Here is a 16,270-nt window from a genome sequence, read left to right on the forward strand (position 1 = left end):
CACAGCCTAACCTTGACCAATGACTTCTAAGGCAAGGGGGAGCAAGGAAGCAGAATTTCAGCAGTAAAGAATAAAAGGCTACAGCATCCAGCAGCAGCACAGACTTGCTTCTGATGCTTCTGTAATCACCTGTAAGCTCCAAAACTTGACATCATGGTGCATTTTACTGCTGAGAAGAAGGCTGCTATCACTGGCCTGTAGGGCAAAGTGAATGTGGAAGAGGCTGGAGGCGAGGCTCTGAGCAGGTAGGAAGTGGACTTCATGGGGGAGGATGGTGCTCAACACCACTGCTTCTCGGTTTCTGCTAACTGGCTTCTCAGGTATGGAGAAGGCACATCACTGGATCTCCATTCCTTTGTTGATGGTTTATGTCTCCATACTTCTTGGTAGTGGAACCCTTCTCTTTCTCACTAGGGATTACTATAACCTCCATGAGCCCATGTACTGTTTCTTAGCTATGTTGGCAGCCACCAACCTTGGAGTGACACTGACCATGATGCCCACAGTTTGGGGCATCCTGTGGTTGAACCACAGAGAGATTAGCCACAGGGCCTGCTTCTCCCAGGCCTACTTTATTCATACTCTTTATATCATAGAGTCTGGTGTTTTGCTTGCCATGGCCTATGACAGCTTCACTGCCATCTGCAACCCCTTGAGATATACTTCATCCTGACCAACAGCAGGGTAATAAAGATTGGGATGGAGGCATTGACAAGGGCCAGTCTATCAATTGCACGAATAATTCTTCTCCTTCCCTGGTTCCCCTATTGTTGATCCCATGTACTCTCTCATGCTTTCTGTCTACACCAAGATGTCATCAATTTACCATGTGCCAATGTCATCTTCAATTGTCTCTATCTTGTTGTGGTTGTATTTGCAATGGTCTTGTTGGACTTTCTTGTCATCTTTTTCTCCTCCATTTTGATCCTCAAGACTGTCGTGGGCATTGCTTCTGGAGAAGAAAGGGCCAAGGACCTCAACGCATGTGCTGCATCCTGGTATTCTATGTCACTGTCGTTGGTCTGACATTTATTCATAGGTTTGGAAGACATGCTCCTCATGTGGTCCACGTCATGATGAGCCATATCTACTTCCTTTTCCCACCTTTTATGAATCCTGTCACCTACAGCATTAAAACAAAGCAGATCCAGACTGGTATAATTCACTTTTTCTTTCTGTTTCATTCTAGAGCATAACTTTGACTCACTGTTCTCTGAAGAATAATTCAGGAAACCTGGGCAAGCTGACAGATTTGTTAATGGGAGCAACTAAACAAAACCAAGTTAATATAAACCAACCTTTCTGCTATTTAGAGGATCATATCACACTGCCCATTTGTGGCTGAGTTGCATATTATATAATATACACATACTAAACATATATCTCAATTGACCAACTGCTCTTTGCTGTTTTCCCAGATAACTCATTCTGTTGAATGAATCTATGGCACCCAATATATGATTCTTGGATTTACAGTATGGGCCACCAGCATTTAAATCAAAGCTCATTGTTTTTCAATATGTTTTGTATGTACAGGCTTTGATATATTTAGGAAAAACTCACTCAACTCCAGACATGTATCCAGTATTTTTTTCTTATGTGGAAGTAGTTGCTGAAAATTTTCTTATATGGAACTAGTTTCTAGAAAATTGCACTAAGTGAAGCAATGAGACTTACTCCCCTCAGTTTAAAATGACAACTCTAGGGAAAGTATATCTAATTATACCTAAGTCTGTTCAGTTAAAATTTTAATAAACATTTATTAAATATTATTATTATCACCATTAATATATGTGGTAGTGGTGGTTTATTCACTAAGTTGTGCCAGACTCCTGCCACCCTATGGACTGTAGTCCATCAGGCTCCTCTCTCCATGGGATTTCCACAGAAAAATTAGGGTTAGGGTTAGGGTTAGGCAAAAATACTGGATTGAGTAGCCATTTCCTTCTCCATGGGGCTTTCCTGACTCAGGGATCAAACCCAGGTCTCTCACTTTGCAGACAATATCTGGCATTACAGGTGGATTCTTTACCTACTGACTTACCCCTGTATGTACATATATATAAATAATATAACAGATTATATAACAGATATATAATTCTATTATTATTTTTACCAACAACATTACTTGACTGGAGATAGAGCTGGTTATATGTGTAAAGTGGGTAGAAAAAGAGAGGATGGAGGCAATGCTGATAAGTAGAAGGAAAAAATGACCTTTTCTAGCTCCAAATATCGATCAAAGTTGATTTTTTTTCTCAGTCTAGGCTTAAGGACAGTAGGTTCATGATTCTATGACCAGTTGAAGAGCCAGGACCTATGACTAAAATGACAAGTTTTAAAGTGAACCAAAAATATGTTCTTGTGAACAAAAGATAGACAATGAAATACAAGGGTTTTGGAAGAGTGGAAGTGACCACTAGTTGACTGGTGAGCCGGACCTGGGCAATCAGAGGCTGCTTTTCCCTGTACTTGGACTGTGCACTCTACTAGAAGCTGCCTCAAGGACACAGCTTCAGAATGATAACGTGGCTTGAGACCACCTAGACAGAATATATAATTAATCCAGTTAAGCCCTCTATAGATGGGTGCAGAGATCCACTTGTTTCACCACATAGGTGCTCGGTGTGTGTTGACTTGTTGACAGGATGAAGTTTATGTCCCTAACCATTCATAGAGGACCTCTGCTAGCCTCTCTGGGGAAATCTGAGCAGCCTGAAGGTGGCCATAGGAGGCATGAATGCAGGATCGAGAGCGGAGTACCAGCACCGTCTTCTGCTCTGGTTAACATACAAACTGAAGCACTGCAAGGAGCTAGTTAGAGGGGTGCTTAGAATCAATCTACCACCTTGTGGGAAAGCATGACCATGGGGCAGTTGATAGCTCAAGAACTCCTTAGGGACATACATTGCTTGTCCAGCTTTGTGCTGATGCTAAAGTTTAGATGCCTTAGAGATGAGCCCCAGTGGAAGAGATAAGCAGTGAGTAAAGAAACCAGAACAGGCCTTGCTGCTAAGTCACTTCAGTCATGTCCGACTCTATGCGACCCCATAGACAGCAGCCCACCAGGCTCCCCTGTCCCTGGGATTCTCCGGGCAAGAACACTGGAGTGGGTTTCCATCTCCTTCTCCAATGCATGAAAGTGAAAAGTGATAGTGAAGTCGCTCTTAGCGGCCCCATGGACTGCAGCCTACCAGGCTCCTCCGTCCATGGGATTTTCCAGGCAAGAGTACTGGAGTGGGGTGCCATTGCCTTCTCTGAACAGGCCTTAGGTGGTCAGTTAAAGGTCAGTGGAATAAAGGGAAAAGAAAATGAGCAAAAAGAGTATAGAAGACAAAGGAGAAACAGCTAGAAAACTGAAGTGAGGCTCAGAAAGGAGTCTAGGGGAAGGTCTCTCTGTCAGTAGGATGCTAAAAGAAGAAAGGAAGCAGGGTGTTCCTCTGGGACTTGAAATCTCTGGAATAAAATTTTAAATTCAAGAAAACAGCTCTTTACCGGTGACTAACCCTTATCCAGTCCCAAAAGGAGTTCCTGTGCATGCAAGTTCAGGAGGGTTGAGGTGGAGCTGTTATCTGAGCCAAGCGACACAGGCCCAAACTTCTAGTTCCTTCCAGCACTTGGGGTCTAATCACTTACGCACAGACCTTATGATCTCTAACCACTCCCCTCCCATGCTTTGCAATAACTCCCCCTCCCCCTACAGTGAATGACCCAGAAGGAAAGACTCTAGGAAAGGGGAAAAGAATAGTCTCTGAGGTCTCAATGTGGTTCAGATGGAAGAGAAGCTGTGATGAACACTGCCATGTGAACTTCCAAAGTCCTTTAACCACTGGGTTTTAGTCATTTCACTTTTAACTGGAATAAAGCCACTTTAAACAGAGGTTTTTGAAGTTAAAATGAAAAATCATGTTTCTGATTCCCTGGTTCATCACAACAGAGACACTAGCAAAAATATACACATTCAGATGTATTCTTTTTTTAATACTATCTGTCCTTTTACATTCTGTCGATACAGTTTTCAGTGTTACCATAATTTTTTATTGCAGTATAGTTTACAATGTTGTGTTAGTTTCTGCTGTACAGTGAAGCCAGTCAATTATATGTATACATATATCCCCTCTTGCTTGGATCTCCCTCTTATACACCCCCCTCCCCACCTCATCCATCTAGGAAGCTGAGCTCCCTGTGCTATACAGCAGGTCCCACTAGCTCATTTCTTTTACACATGGTAGCATATATATGTCAGTGTTACCCTCCCAATTCATCTTACTTCCCCTTCCCCACTCCTCGAGAAAGAAGATGTAGTACATATATACAATGGAATATTATTCAACCATAAGAAGAAATGAAATTGGGTCATTTGTAGAGATGTGGATGCACCTAGAGTTTGCCATACATAGCTAAGTAAGTCAGAAAAAGGAAAACAAATATCACATATTAATGCATATAATGTAGAATCTAAAAAATGGCACAGATGAATCTTTTTGCAGAGCAGAAATTGTGAATGGACTTTTCTAATGTATTCTTTTCCTTAAGCATTATTCCTGTATCTCTTCTCATTGTCTCATGTCTCATATCCGATCAAGATAAAGCATTTGCCAGTCCTGACTCAGAAGTTAGTAAAGAGTCAGACATTCTTCAAAGTTTTACTTCTACCAAAGCAAAACTACTCCCTCTTCCAATTATGCCTTATAAGTAACCCAAGCTTCACTTGGCTCTTTGCTTCTGTGGAGTCCCCAGCTTGCTCAGATTTGGTGCATCTTCAAGCATTAATATGGCTCAGAATGGATAATCCAGTTATATGTGTGTGAGTGCTAAGTTGCCTCAGTCGTATCCCACTCTTTGTGACCCTATGGACTGTAGCCCACCAGGATCCTCTGTCAATGGGATTCTCCAAGCAAGAATATTGGAGTGGGTTACCATACCCTCCTCCAGGGGATCTTCCCGACCTAGAAATCAAATCCAAGTCTGTTATGTCTCCTGCGTTGGCAGGTGACTTCTTTAACACTAGTGCCATCTGGGAAGCCCCAGCCCAGTTACGACCTCTCTGGTTTTCGAAAATTTATCCTTTCATGGTTCTTCATACATATGCTTCCCAAGTGATGCTAATGGTAAAGAATCTGCCTGCCAATGTAGGAGACACAAGAGACTTGGGTTTGATTCCTGGGTTGAGAAGATCCCCTGGAGTAGGAAATGGCACCCCACTCTAATATTCTGGCCTGGAAAATTTCATGGAGAGAGGAACCTGGTGGGCTACAGTCCATGGGGCATGAAGATTCGGACATGACTGAGCGGCTGAGCATATACATTTGTCGTTCAGTCACTCAGTCTTGTCCGACTCTTTGCGACTCCATGGACTGCCACACGCCAGGTTCCCTGTCCTTCACCATCTCCCAAAGTTTTCTCAGACTCATGTTCAATGAATTGATGATGCCATTCAACCATCTTGTCATCTATCATCCCGTTCTCCTCCTGCCTTCAATCTTTCCCATCATCAGGGTCTTTTCTAATGAGTTGGCTCGTCACATCAGGTGGCCAAAGTACTGGAGCTTCAGCTTCAGTTTCAGTCCTTCCAATGAAGATTCAGGACTGATTTCCTTGAGGATTGACTAAGCTAGTGCCATAGTTTTGAAATCAGATGGTATGGTTTAGAATGCCACTTTTCACTTTCTGGTTGTGTACTCCAGCAAATCACTTAATCTGTTTGGTCTCTTTGATGTGTTGGATTAAATGCACTAGTACATGTAATGCACCTAATCCTTCCTGGCTCATAGTAAATGTTATAGATGGTTTAGTTATTATTATTACTATTACTAGAAATTTTTCGAAAATGGTATCATTTGATATTCAGGATGAAGAGACACCTGGTCTGATCTGTCAAAGAAAGCCAAGACTTTTTCAAAACTTGATTATAAGCACAATTCTTGATAGTAAGTGAGATATTTTAATGGAAAGACTTGCATTCTATTCTTACAAGGACGCTGTGAGAAAATAGGACCTGGTGGATGTTTTAGCTCAATTTATCAGAAGATTTTTTTTATTTAAAAAAATGTTTATTTCTTTATTTGGCTGCACTAGGTCTAAGTTGCACCACATGGGATCTTCAATCTTCCTTGGAGCATGTGGGATCTTTAGTTGCAGCATATTAAGTCTCATTTGCAGCATATGGGATCTAATACCCTCATCAGGGATTGAACCTGGTTCCTTTGCGTTGAGAGCACAGGGTCTCATCCACTGGACTACTAGGGAAGCCCCTATGAGAAGGTTTCTGAGGTTCCCAGACACTGAGTGATTTAAGCTGTTAATGCTTAGAAACAGGAAGAACCAAGATTGCAGATCTAGTGGTGGCTTTCTTCTGTAGGCCCAAGTGTTCCTGAGAGTAGAATGTTGAATTTGCACATTTTCATGAGGAATCAGAGGAACTCTTTTCTGAGGATGTTGGAAGAAAACTTTTTTTTTCCTTTGTCCTCTCAAAAACATCCGTCTTTCTTGTGGCCCTCACATATCTAACATATAGACTTCCAAGAAACCCAGGTCATATGGCAGTTATGTTGACCGGATTATACAGACACTCATTTATCAACATTTGTTAAGTGACTTTGAAGTAGAAACTGTGCTAGAATATTTGGATATCTATCTATCTATCTATCTATATATATAGCTATATGATCAGGATCTAGAATTAGACATATAGGGAGGATGAAGTTTTTAAAGGTAGGTATTTAGGACATAGCAACCCACTCAAGTATTTTTGCCTGGAGAATCCCGCAGACAGAAGAGCCTGGAGGGCTACAGTCCATGGGGTCACAATGAATTGGACACAACTGAAGTGACTTAGCACACATATGCACACTCATTCATTCACAAATGTAACTTAAGCACCTGCTTATTATCTAACACTATGAGGCCAGCACAGAGAAGGCAATGGCACCCCACTCCAGTACTCTTGCCTGGAAAATCCCATGGATGGAGAAGCCTGGTAGGCTGCAGTCCATGGGGTCGCTGAGGGTCGGACACGACTGAGCAACTTCACTTTCACTTTTCACTTTCATGCATTGGAGAAGGAAATGGCAACCCACTCCAGTGTTCTTGCCTGGAGAATCCCAGGAACAGGGGAGCCTGGTGGGCTGCTATCTATGGGGTTGCACAGAGTTGGACACGACTGAAGTGACTTAGCAGCAGTAGCAGCAGGATGAGGCCAGCATGAGAGATGTGAGTGCTTATGTGTGAGATGGTAGGCACAGAATGATGATTAATGTTAGAAGTCCATGAACCATGGTATTTTAGCAGCCACTATGAGCTGCATGTAGCACTATTAGATTCACTATTAAGAAAAGATTTTTTACATCTTATTTTTACTTTAAAAATCTGGTAATTTGAGAAAATCTTTAAGATCATGTAACCAGTAAATAATTGATTCTTTTAAAATTTCCAAGAATACTTTAAATAGTTCTATGATACAAATATAACATAATAGATATACTTCATACACATTAAAAATAAATTGAAAGACCCCTGACTTCTACCTTCATACCTTCCTTAAAGAGAATTCCTTCTTTTAACCCTCTGCCCTTTTTCTTCACACTTAGATAAATGTATATGAGAAACTCAAACATACAGTCTTGTTGGCTGGAGGCAGGAGTTGTGCGGGGCTGTTTCCATCTTGCTACACTAAGAGCAGTGCTGGCTTGTGTACACTTGGATTAAAGTGAATATAGACTAAGACCCCAAAAGAAGTCCATGGTTTTAGTGATGCACCTGTCTTTGCTGTCAACAATGGAAAGAAAAGAGACTTTTTTTTTTTTTTTTTAGCATTACCATTGGGAAAAAGAAGTGGGGAAAAACACCTTACTTTCTCATCTATCTCCCACCCTCCTTGTATCAGGTCTGCAAGTCCTTCCTTCAGAGTGGCTCCTGGATAGCCGCAGGTGAGTCAGCAGTTCCATAAAACACTCCTGCCACCTTGTGGCTTGTAGAGCATTTACAGGTGATTCTTGGAGAAAAACAGAAAATATTTAAGAAGAAAATGCTGCTGCTGCTGCTGCTGCTGCTGCTAAGTCACTTCCGTCGTGTCCGACTCTGTGCAACGTTATAGTCGGCAGTCCATCAGGCTCCCCCATCCCTGGGATTCTCCAGGCAAGAACACTGGAGTGGGTTGGCATTTCCTTCTCCAATGCATGAAAGTTAAAAGTGAAAGTGAAGTCGCTCAGTTGTGTCTGACTCTTAGCAACCCCATGGACTGCAGCCCACCAGGCTCCTCCATCCAGGCAAGAGTACCAGAGTGGGGTGCCATTGCCTTCTCCAGAAGAAAATGCTACAGGCTACCAAATCATGACTTAAAAGCAACCATGACAATAATTATTCAGTTCAGTTCAGAAGCTCAGTCATGTCTGACTCTTTGCTAAACCATGTACTGCTGCACACCAGACTTCCCCGTCCATCACCAACTCCCAGAGCTTACTCAAACTCATGTCTGTTGAGTAGGTGATGCCATCCAACAATCTCATCCACTGTAATCCCCTTCTCCTGCCTTCAATCTTACCCAGCATAGGGGTCTTTTCAAATGAGTCAGTTACTCGTATCAGATGGCCAAAGTATTGGAGTCTCAGCTTCAGCATCAGTCCTTCTAATGAATATTCAGGACTGATTTCCTTTAGGATGGACTGGTTAGATCTCCTTGCAGTCCAAGGGACTCTCAAGAGTCTTCTCCAACACTACAGTTTAAAAGTATCAATTCTTAAGTGCTCAGCTTTCTTTATAGTCCAACTCTCACATCCATACATGACTACTGGAAAAACCATAGCCTTGACTAGACGGACCTTTGTTGGCAAAGTAATGTCTCTGCTTTTGAATATGCTCTCTAGGTTGGTCATAGCTTTTCTTCCAAAGAGCAAACATCTTTTAATTTCATGGCTGCAGTCACCATCTGCAGTGATTTTGGAGCCCCCAAAAATAAAGTCTCTCACTGTTTCCATTGTTTCTCCATCTACATGTCATGAAGTGATGGGACCGGATGCTATGATTTCAGTTTTCTAAATGTTGAGCTTTAAGCCAACTTTTTCACTCTCCTCTTTCACTTTCATCAAGAGGTTCTTTAGTTCTTCCTTACTTTCTGCCATAAGGGTGGTGTCATCTGCATATCTGAGGTTATTGATATTTCTCCTGGCAATCTTGATTCCAGCTTGTGCTTCATCCAGCCCAGCATTTCTCATAATGTGCTCTGCATATAAGTTAAATAAGCAGGATGACAATATAAAGCCTTGATGTACTCCTTTCCTGATTTGGAACCAGTCTGTTGTTCCATGTCCAGTTCTAACTGTTGCTTCTTGACCTACATACACATTTCTCAGAAGGTAGGTCAGGTGTTTTGGTATTCCTATCTCTTTAAGACTTTTCCAGAGTTCATTGTGATCCACACAGTCAAAGGTTTTGGCATAAAAACAAAGCAAAAGTAGATGTTTTTCTGGAACTCTTTTGCTTTTTCAATGATTCATCAGATGTTGGCAATTTGATCTCTGGTTCCTCTGCCTTTTCTAAAACCAGCTTGAACATCTGGAAGTTCATGGTTGATGAACCGTTGAAGCCTGGCTTGGAAGATTTTGAACATTACTTTACTAGCATGTGAGATGAATGCAATTGTGTGGTAGTTTAAGCATTCTTTGACATTGCCTTTCTTTGGGATTGGAATGAAAACTGACCTTTTCCAGGCCTGAGGCCACTGCTAAGTTTTCCAAATTTGCTACCACATTGAGTGCAGCACTTTCATAGCATCATCTTTTAAGATTTGAAATAGCTCAACTGGAATTCCATCACCTCCACCAGCTTTGTTCATAGTGATGCTTTGTAAGGGCCACTTGACTTCACATTCCAGGATGTCTGGCTCTAGGTGAGTGATCACACCATCGTAGTTATCTGGGTCGTGAAGATCTTATTTTGTATAGTTCTCCTGTGTATTCTTACCACCTCTTCTTAACATCTTCTGCTTTATTTCTGTCCTTTATTGTGCCCATCATTGCATGAAATGTTCCCTTCGTATCTCTAATTTTCTTAAAGAGATCTCCAATCTTTCCCATTTTGTTGTTTTCCTCTATTTCTTTGCATTGATCACTGAGAAAGGCTTTCTTATCTCTCCTTGTTATTCTTGGGAACTCTGCATTCAAATGAGTATATCCTTCCTTTTCTCCTTTTCCTTTTGTGTCTTTTCTTTTCTGAGCTATTTGTAAGGCCTCCTCAGACAATCACTTTGCCTTTTTGCATTTCTTTTTCTTAGGGATGGTCTTGATCACTGCCTCCTGTAAATGCCATGAACCTCTGTCCATAGTTCTTCAGACGCTTTATCAGATATAATCCCTTGAATCTATTTGTCACTTGAATCTATTTGTCTTCTGTATAATCATAAGGGATTTGATTTAGGTCATATGTGAATGGTCTAGTGGTTTTCCCTACTTTCTTCAATTTAAGTCTGAATCTGGCAATAAGGAGTTCAGGTTCTGAGCCACTGTCAGCTCCCAGTCTTGTTTTTGCTGACTGTATAGAACTTCTCCATCTTTGGCTGCAAAGAGTATAATCAATCTGATTTCGGTATTGATCATCTGATGATGTCCATGTGTAGAGTCTTCTCTTGTGTTATTGGAAGAGGATGTTTGCTATGACCAGCGTGTTCTCTTGGCAAAACTCTGTTAGCCTTTGATCTGCTTTGTTTTGTACTCCAGGGCCAAGTTTGTCTGTTACTCCAGGTATCTCTTGATTTCCTACTTTTGCATTCCAGTCCCCTATGAGGAAAAGGACATCTTTTTTAGGTGTTAGTTCTAGAAGGTCTTGTTTGTCTTCATAGAACCATTCAACTTCAACTCCTTCAGCATTACTGGTAGGGGCATAGACTTGGATTACTATGATATTGAATGGTTTGCCTTGGAAACGAACAGAGATCATCCTGTCATTTTTGAGATTGCATTCAAGTACTGCATTTCAGACTCTTTTGTTGACTATGATGGCTACTGCATTTCTTCTAAGGGATTCCTGCCCACAGTAGTAGATACCATAGTCATCTGAATTAAATTCACCCTTTCCAGTTCATTTTAGTTCACTGATTCCTAAAATGTCAATGTTCACTCTTGCCATCTCCTGTTTTACTATTTCCAATTTGCTTTGATTCATGGATTTAACATTCCAGGTTCCTATGCAGTATTGCTCTTTTCAGCATTGGACTTTACTTCCATCACCAGTCACATCCACAACTGGGTGTTGTTTTGGCTCTGTTTCTTCATTCTTTCTGCAATTATTTCTCCACTGATCTCCAGTAGCATATTGGGCACCTACCAACCTGGGAAGTTCATCTTTCAGTATCCTATCTTTTTGCCTTTTCATACTTATTATTTCTATCACTGACAGTCTTGATCTTTTAAGTAAATCCTAAATTTCAGACTTTGGATTATTAATTCTATGAGACATCACATAGGTGAAGAACACATCTACCTCTTATACTAACAGGCCACGGCAGGAACTGCTACAGAAAAGTGAGGCAGAAACACATATGTTATCTATATAGACTGAAGTGGCAGGAACATCAGGTCAGTGTCATTTATAGAAAAAATTAAACTCAAATCTCCAGAGGGGCACATTTCTTGATATGTTACTGTTCCATCATTGAAATTTAATGACAGAATACATCCATTCTGCTTTATTTATTCAATTAGTCAATGAAAATTATTCATTCATTTATTTATTTAACAGAAAGCCCCTATATTTTAATAAGTACTAGTTACCAAGGATCTACCACTGCAAGTATACTTTGCCTCTATGATGCTTATATTTTAACAAGGAAGGCAAATTTTAAAAACACAAATACAATAATAAATGATTACCACTTTAGGCTGATATCCAAGAATTTCTCCTCACAAGGTGCAATTGGATGCTGCTACTGCTGCTGCTGCTAAGTCGCTTCAGTCGTGTCCAACTCTGTGTGACCCCATAGATGGCAGCCCACCAGGCTCCCCCATCCCTGGGATTCTCCAGGCAAGAACACTGGAGTGGGTTGGCATTTCCTTCTCCAATGCATGAAAGTGAAAAGTGAAAGTGAAGTCGCTCAGTTGTGTCTGACTCTTAGCAACCCCATGGACTGCAGCCTACCATGCTCCTCCACCCATGGGATTTTCCAGGCAAGAGTACTGGAGTGGGGTGCCATTGCCGTCTCCACAATTGGATGACAGAAGCCAAAATAAGGTAAAGTTTTAGAAAACAAAACTTGAGAAAAATCTATGGGTTAATGCTTTATTGGAGGAAACAATATGAATACAGTGACAATGAAAGAGGGAAAAGATAAAAGTATGGGAAAAGAGAAGGCAAACACAAAGTGTTATTTATATTACTAGGCTAGCAACAGCTTTGCATGAAAATAAAACTACTTGCTTGGTAATGAGGGATTTGATTATTATTAAATAATCCAATATAATGCAAAATCATTTAGCCCAATCACAGAACTGAGCACTATTTTATACTGTTTGATCACTTCTTAGCTAGTTCTTTTTCATGTTAGATCTGTACAATATATGATTAAGCCTTTAACAACATGGGATTTAAGGGCATCATCCACCATGCAGTTAAAATCCATGTATAACTTTAAGTCATCTCTACATATCCTCAGTTCCCTATCCATGGATTCAACCAATCCTGGATCATGAACTACTATTATATGTATTTACTGAAGCAATTTCATGAATAAGTAGATCCATGCAACTGAAACTTGTGTTGTTCAAGGATCAACTGCATGTATGGTAGATGAGCAGAATTTACCATGCCATAATATTTCTCTTTGGCATACAATTTTCTAAGAAACAACTAGCATGAAAGAAATTCTGAAAACCAAGTAGACGTTCACATGTTGTAAGAAACATTTACATTTATAAGGGAAATCTTCATTTGTAAAGGTATCTCCCTAGCTGAGGATGACCAAATAACCAGATACTCTTGTCAGTGCAGAAGGCAATGATGTAAATCCCCATAACAATCACAACCACAACCCTACTAACTGTGCTTTTTCTGGTAATATTCTATATTTGACTTTTCCTACCCTCAAAATCCTCTTTCATCTTTAGCTGAGGATGGCATTCAAGTTGAGGGCTTTGGCCACTTCAAAGAGTTGCTCAGTTTTCCTGATCTCTCCCATACATGTAATTAAACTTTCACGTGATTTTTACCTGATAATCTGTCTCATATCAATTTAATTTTTACACCAACCATAAAAACCTGAAGGGAAGAGGAGAATTTCTTCCTCCTTGCTAATTAAAATGAGTCTTTTTATCCAGAGAGAGCAGAAGATGATGAAATCAAAATCTATATGATGAAGCCTGAAGAAGATGCTATGGTTATAATCATGGATGCCAAGAATTAACAATAATTAACAGATAAGAATAGTATCAACAGTATTCTACAGCTCTTAAATAGTTTAAGACATGTGGAAAATTCTTCAAGAGGTGGGAATATAGACTACCTGACTGTCTCCTGAGAAATCTGTATGCAGGTCAAGAAGCAACAGTTAGAACCAAACAAGGAACAACAGACAGGTTCAAAATTGGGAAAGGAGTGTGTTAAGGCTGTATATTGTCACTCTGCTTATTTAACTTATATGCAGAGTACATCATGAGAAATGCAGGGCTGGATGAAGCACAAAATGCAGTCAAGATTGCTGGGAGAAACAGCAATAACCTCAGATATACTGATGATATCACCCTATGGCAGAAAGTGAAGAGGAACTAAAGAGCCTCTTGATGAAAGTGAAAGAGGAGAGTGAAAAAATTGGCTTAAAGCTCAACATTCAGAAAACTAAGATCATGGCATCTGGTCCCATCACTTCATGACATGTAGATGGGGAAACAATGGAAACAGTGAGAGACTTTATTTTGGGGGGCTCCAAAATCACTGCAGATGGTGACTGCAGCCATCAAATGAAAAGACGCTTGCTCCTTGGAAGAAAAGGTATGACCAACCTAGACAGCATATTCAAAAGCAGAGATGTTACTTTGCCAACAAAGGTCTGTCTAGTCAAAGCTATAGTTTTTCCAGTAGTCATGTGTGAATGTGAGGATTGGACTATAAAGAAGGCTGAGCACTGAAGAATTGATGTTTTTGAACTGTGGTGTTGGAGAAGATTCTTGAGTGTCCCTTGGCCTGCAAGGAGATCAAGCTTGTCAATCCTAAAGGAAATCAATTCTGAATATTCATTAGAGAGATTGTTGCTGATGCTGAAGCTCCAATATTTTGGCTACCTGATGAGAGGAGCAACTCAATGGAAAACACCCTGATGTTGGGAAAGATTGAAGGCAGGAGAAGAAGGGGATAACAGAGGATGCGATAGTTGGATGACATCACTGACTTAATGAACATGGGTTTGAGCAAGCTGCAGGCACTGGTGAAGTACAAGGAAGCCTAGTGTGCTGCAGTTTATGGGGTCACAAATAGTCGGACACGACTGGGCAACTGAACAACAAGAATAGTATTAGCCAGGTGGAATTAAGGACAGAAATATTATGAGTAAATATAAGCAAAAAGAAAAAGTTGAGAATTATAGCTTTGAGGAACTTAGTATGCAAAAATCTTGTATAAATCAAGTTGTTATACCACATATAGCTGGTTCAGTTCAGTTCAGTTCAGTCACTCAGTCGTGTCCGACTCTTTGAGACCCCATGAATCGCAGCATGCCAGGCCTCCCTGTCCATCACCAACTCCCGGAGTTCACCCAAACCCATGTCCATCGAGTCGGTGATGCCATCCAGCCATCTCATCCTCTGTCATCCCCTTCTCCTCCTGCCCCCAGACCCTCCCAGCATCAGAGTCTTTTCCAATGAGTCAACTCTTCACATGAGGTGGCCGTTCAGTTTAGTTTAAATTACAAATTCAAGAAGCGAAACATTGTATTTAACTTTCATTCTTGTTTTGTGATTCATACATTATTGGACACATGGAACATGAACTTCCACGTTTCCCAAATGATTTTCTTAAGGAATAATATCAAGAAATTACTTCTCAACACTCTATTGCAACTGTTTAGAAGTAAAGAGGTGAAAAATCCCTTGATGGATATGTTTGGCTTTTATACTGTAGATAAAAGGGTTCATCACAGGAGGTGCTAGTACATAGACATTGGCCATACTGACATGTACAATTAGAGTGGCATGCTTGGCAAAGCAGTGAGTCATGGACACACCTACCAAGTGCACATAGAGGATGAAAACAGTTAAAATGTGGGACAGACAGTTATTGAGGGCCCAGGGGCTTTCAACCTGGGAAGCAATTCTGAGGACACTTCTCAAGATGAGTGCATAGGACAGCACAATGAGCAAGGGGTCCAGTATGATAATAAGCAGAGCTAGAACAAATCCATACCCATTATTTGTAGAGGTGTCAGCACATACCAGGTGAATCATGTCTTGATGGAGACAGTAGGAGTGGGAGAGATGATGGGAGCCACAAAAGGGGAGCCTTTTCAACAAGAACAATGCAGGAAGAACAGCCAGAAGACAGCAGCAAATGATAGCTAGACCTATGCCACAGACTGCCTTCCTGGTGAGGATGGAAAACTAATGGAGGGGGTGGCAAATGGCCATGTAGTGGTCAAGGGACATGGTCAACAGCACCATGAAGATTCCATAGAGGAGAATCTATGAGGAAGAAGAACTGAGCAAAACAAGCCTCAAAGCTGATCCCTGAGGCATTGAACCAGAGGATCCCCATGACTGTAGGCCAAGTGGTGATGGTAAGTCCCAGGTCTCTTAGGGCAAACATGGAGAGAAAAAAGTACATGGGCTTACGCAGAGAGGGCTCTGCCCTGATGACAGCCAGTATGATGCTGTTGCCTATGATAGAGATAGTGTAGAGACAGCAGAATGGGATGGAAATCCAGGTATGGAAGACCTCAACACCAGGGATGCCCGTGAGGATGAAGTAGAAGGGGACTTGAGTGGAGCTAGTAACCAAAAACATGACTCGAGGCAGCCACAAGACCAGAGTTCTTTGACTAATCTATGAAAAGTGGAAAATATAGAAACTGAGCAAACATTCTATGATCACTTGAAATCACTATGTAATAAATCATCAAGGAAGACTTGGGGAAGGGAAACAGCAGGGACATAAGTTAATGGATGTTTTATTGTGTTTGCTTGTTTTAGCTCAGAGCTTGTCATCTCTTCCTTTGTTATTTTCTTAGTTAAGATCATAAAAGCAATTTTGATTTTTACCCAAGGGAATCTTTATATGTCCAGAAAGCAGTTATGCT

The 16,270-nt window shown here is 40.9% G+C and overlaps 2 pseudogenes; one reads left to right on the forward strand and one right to left on the reverse strand.

Annotated features, from left to right (window-relative positions):
* Positions 1 to 271: 271 nt before the first annotated feature.
* On the forward strand, positions 272 to 1,196 carry LOC112579503 (annotated as a pseudogene).
* A 13,833-nt stretch (positions 1,197 to 15,029) lies between these two features.
* On the reverse strand, positions 15,030 to 15,978 carry LOC112579370 (annotated as a pseudogene).
* Positions 15,979 to 16,270: the final 292 nt, after the last annotated feature.

This window comes from Bubalus bubalis, chromosome 16 (assembly GCF_019923935.1).
Source record: "Bubalus bubalis isolate 160015118507 breed Murrah chromosome 16, NDDB_SH_1, whole genome shotgun sequence".
Lineage (NCBI taxonomy): Eukaryota > Metazoa > Chordata > Mammalia > Artiodactyla > Bovidae > Bubalus > Bubalus bubalis.